The following is a 5,000-nucleotide window of genomic DNA, read 5'->3' on the forward strand; positions in this document are numbered from 1 at the left end:
GCTCCTGTGACCTTGACCTTGAAGCAAGGTAAACCAAACTGGTATCAAAAGATGGGGCTTACTTTGCCCTATATATCATATATAGGTGAGGTATTAAATCTCAAAAACTTCAGAGAAAATGGGAAAAATGTGAAAAATAGCTGTTTTTTAGACAACATTTATGGCCCCTGCGACCTTGACCTTGAAGCAAGGTCAAGATGCTATGTATGTTTTTGGGGGCCTTGTCATCATACACCATCTTGCCAAATTTGGTACTGATAGACTGAATAGTGTCCAAGAAATATCCAACGTTAAAGTTTTCCGGACGGACGGACGCCGGGACGGACGGACGGACGACTCGGGTGAGTACATAGACTCACTTTTGCTTCGCATGTGAGTCAAAAAGCAATACCAAACAAGAGCACGCATAAGAGCGCATAACCCTCAGCGATACTTAATAAATACCAGGCTTACAGAGTCCGGGGAGCTGGATCGGTCAGTCGGTAGAGCCCCGGGCTCATGATCGAGAGGTCACGGGTTCGAATCCAGCATTGGGCTGTGGGTGCCCATATCATTTATCCTGTTGCCGACCCTGGTTTGGTGGTTTCAGTATAATGTGACCAGTCTTCTTTACATCTATCCCAAGATACATGGAAGTAAAACTAGCTAACGAACGAACGAACAGAGTCCGGAGCACTCCCAGTTTGTCATCTTTCCTGAAATTTTCATCAAAATCGGTTCATAACTTTTTGAGATCGGTGGATCCAGACATCATGACAGACAGACATCATACAGAAAGACATACAGACATCATACAGAAAGACATACAGACATCAGACAGAAAGTCATCGTCACAATAACCCTTCAGCTTTCGCTGAGGGTTAATAAAGCCAGACACTTTTTCAGCTTTTTTGCTTTAATGTTATTCATCAGAAGTTGTTTTTTAATTTTAATAAATATCATGATATCACCACAAATCATGTACACAGAAATACACAACATGTTTTTATAGATGATGTTTATGAAAAGAAGACTTTAAACATTCTTGTCGTATAGAAGTACATTAAGTTACATTTCAATACATTAGGAGACATTTCAACATATTTCTTTAAGTTGCATTTCAACTTCGGGTTACAATTCAACAAAGGTACAATTCAACATCATAAGCGGCTTTTCCACATTTGAGATCTAGGTGACATATCACACTGTTACGTGACAATTCACACGCCTTAGGTTACATTTCCGTGTTGAACTGTAACTTAAGGGGGTCTTAAGTTACCGTGTGCGTGGAGAGATTTCCACACACACACACACACACACACAAACACACAATCATACACACGCGCGCACACAGACGCAGGAAGTGGGAACCATTAGTCATAAATATTTTCTGAACGAAATTGTCTTTGCTATCCTCCTTTGTGCCAATTAGTATTCATGCTAATCGGATTTTATCGATTTGTAGAAGCTGAATACCCGAAAAGGACAATTTACTTACTCTTAGCGAAAGATTATTTAAATTGGCCTTTAAACAGATTATTCAAATACGCCTTTACAAACGAGTATTCCAATAAACCTGTCCGAGATAATCTCACTATACGATTTTCGATTTTCTACGTCTGTTTGTTTAATGTGCTGTGCAAAACAATCTAACTTCGAATTTCACTATCAAATAAATTGTAGTGCTATTGTTGTTTCTTGTGTGTGTGTGTGTGTGTGTGTGTGTGTGTGTGTGTATATGTGTGTGTGTGTGTGTGTGTGTGTGTGTGTGTGCGTGCGTGCGTGCGTGTGTGTGTGCGCATGTTTGTATGTGTGTGTGTGTGTGTGTGTGTGTGTGTGTGTGTGTGTGTGTGTGTGTGTGTGTGTGTGTGTTTTTTTATTTGGGAAGGGGGCGGGGGGTGGTTGTCATCCTGGCATCCACTACGCTATTTTTTTTTTACATTTAGTCAAGTATTGGTTATGATGAATTTTCGCTTTGTAACTTCACAAACGGCTCTCCATTGCAATCTAAGCGTCTACGTTTTCACCACCTTCTTTTGAAAGTATTACAAGTCATTTTGCATACCATTGAATAAACTGTACAGACGTCTTTTATTTACATGGTATGTTGAAGGAACACATGTATCGGCACACAGACGAAGGGAGACAACACAGCCGATTTTACGTATTCGTTTTCCCTAAAGGGAGACAAACATGGCCGTCATTTTACGCGTTCACATGACCAAAAATGACACACACACACATACACACACACACACACACACACACACACACACACACACACACATTGACTCACACAAATCTCATACACACAAAACACACACTCATACGCACATAGACCGGCACGGTTGGCCTAGTGGTAAGGCGTCCGCCTCGTGATCGGGAGGTCGTGGGTTCGAACCCCGGCCGGGTCATACCTAAGACTTTAAAATTGGCAATCTAGTGGCTGCTCCGCCTGGCGTCTGGCATTAATGGGTTAGTGCTAGGACTGGTTGGTCCGGTGTCAGAATAATGTGACTGTGTGAGACATGAAGCCTGTGCTGCGACTTCTGTCTTGTGTGTGGCGCACGTTATGTGTCAAAGCAGCACCGCCCTGATATGGCCCTTCGTGGTCGGCTGGGCGTTAAGCAAACAAACAAACAAATTCGCACATAGACAGACGGCCACACACACCTTTACAAACAAACACATATACACACTCATACACACAAAAACATACACACAAACTCATGCACACACACATTTAAACACACAGCCTCCCTCCCTCTCTCTCTCTCTCTCTCTCTCTCTCTTTCTTACACACACACACACACACACACACACACACACACACACACACACACACACACACACACACACGAGTACAGACTCATCATGCACGCGCGCACACACACACAAACACACACACACGCACACACACACACACACACATACACACACACACACACACACACAAACAGTAACACTAACACGTGCACAAAATGAACACACACACACACCGCGCGAGAGAAAAAGACTACAGGGAGGCATGACGTCATGATTCATTAATTGACGTCAAAGACTTTTGACCGTGACGTAATCTTCTTACGCGAGCTTTATCCATAGACTTGGAAACTACGGAATTTCTACCCGTCCAAAGCGGCCTTGGGTGGCGTTTGCTAAAAAAATGGGGGCGCCTATTGCACCCACCGTATTGTTGTTAGTATGGTCCCAATTTTTGGTGAACTTCCATCTTCAACTGTAGCCCGTAGCCAGACACAAAGAATCCTTCTTTATCATGTAATTCAATCAAGTTGGCGTTTTAATGAAACAGATCCTGTGATTGGTCAGAATGCCCCAACTCATTAAAAATTACCGGTCATTAATTGACGATAACCACTCGCTAAAAAAGCCATTAACCACCTGCTGGCGAGGCGCATTGATACAACCTCAACTAGTCTCGGTTAGCTTTGAGAGTCATTTTATAAGTAGGAAATATGAAGGCCAACGAAATACCGAGACTATAAGGTATGCGAAGTGATGACGTCGAATACGTGATGTAAGTTGATGCATGAATTCTTCCGGACTACGTCAGTCAATTCCATAAATCGCTTTTGTGATGAAAAGAATTTGTTTTCGAGTTTGCTGTCCAGAAACCCGTCAAAAAAGAAGGGAAAATGTATGTGAAAGAAAACAAAACAGGAGCAGAGTGATAAGATAGGAATACAGAGACATATTTCTTGGGACTTGACCCTTGCAGGTAGGTGGACAGAAAGCAGTGTGTGAACAGAACAGAACCAATTCTGTCTGTTTACCATCGCATGAAAGCAGGAAAGAGATCGTCGTCAGATTGAATTACAATAACATTAACATGCTTCCATTTGAAACTTCTCGGTCTTCATCGTGGATTGACGCCCTCCCTTCCATTTGAAACTTCGAGGTCTTCATCGGGGATTGACGCCCGACAAAAGCTTATTGAAGCCCGACGGAGCGAAGCGACGGAGGGCTTCAATTAGACTTTGGGAGGGCGTCAATCCCCGATGAAGACCGAGAAGTTTCAAATGGAAGCATGTTAATGTTATTGAAATTCAATCTGACGACGATCTCTTTCCTGCTTCCATGCGGTTGTAAACAGACAGAATTGGTTCTGTTCTGTTCACACACTACTTTCAGTCCACCTACCTGCAAGGGTCAAGTCCCAAGAAATATGTCTCTGTATTCCTATCTTATCACTCTGCTCCTGTTTTGTTTTCTTTCACACACATTTTCCCTTCTTTTTTGACGGGTTTCTGGACAGCAAACTCGAAAACAAATTCTTTTCATCACAAAATTGATCTTTGGAATTGACTGACGTAGTCCGGAAGAGTTCATGCATCAACTTACGTCACGTATTCGACGTCATCACTTCGCATACCTTATGGTCTCGGTATTTCGTTGGCCTTCATATTTCCTACTTGTAAAATGACCCTCAAAGCTAACCGAGACTAGTTGAGGCTGAATCAATGCGCCTCGCCAGCAGGTTGTTAATGGATTTTTTTAGCGAGTGGTTATCGACAATTAATGACCGGTAATTTTTAATGAGTTGGGGCATTCTGACCAATCACAGGATCTGTTTCATTAAAACGCAAACTTGATTGAATTACAATGTGTAATTATCGGTATGAAAATTTCTCAAGTCGATTATAGTATAGCGTTCGAGGGATACTTCCAGCTTCGCTGGGATAACTGATTTGCTTGCTATGTGTCAACCATCTTGATACGCGTTGTGCCACTCCCAGATTCCGCACGCTCAGAACTAAGAACAGTTTTATTCCAAAGTCAATTGGCTTTTTAAATACCTAAGTTAATTAAAACTAGTATGTGTGCCGGTGAACATATGCACTGATTTCTGTGATGAATATTTTTTATACTCTTTGATGTGCACCCTTATGCTGAGTGTGATAACCCTCGAATGACTAGTCCTGTGATAAATATTGTTCAATGACATATCTAGTCCTGTGATAATGATAGTTTTTAGCGGTAAACTTTTAGCTGAAGCTGAC

Source organism: Littorina saxatilis, linkage group LG16 (genome assembly GCF_037325665.1).
Source record: "Littorina saxatilis isolate snail1 linkage group LG16, US_GU_Lsax_2.0, whole genome shotgun sequence".
NCBI lineage: Eukaryota > Metazoa > Mollusca > Gastropoda > Littorinimorpha > Littorinidae > Littorina > Littorina saxatilis.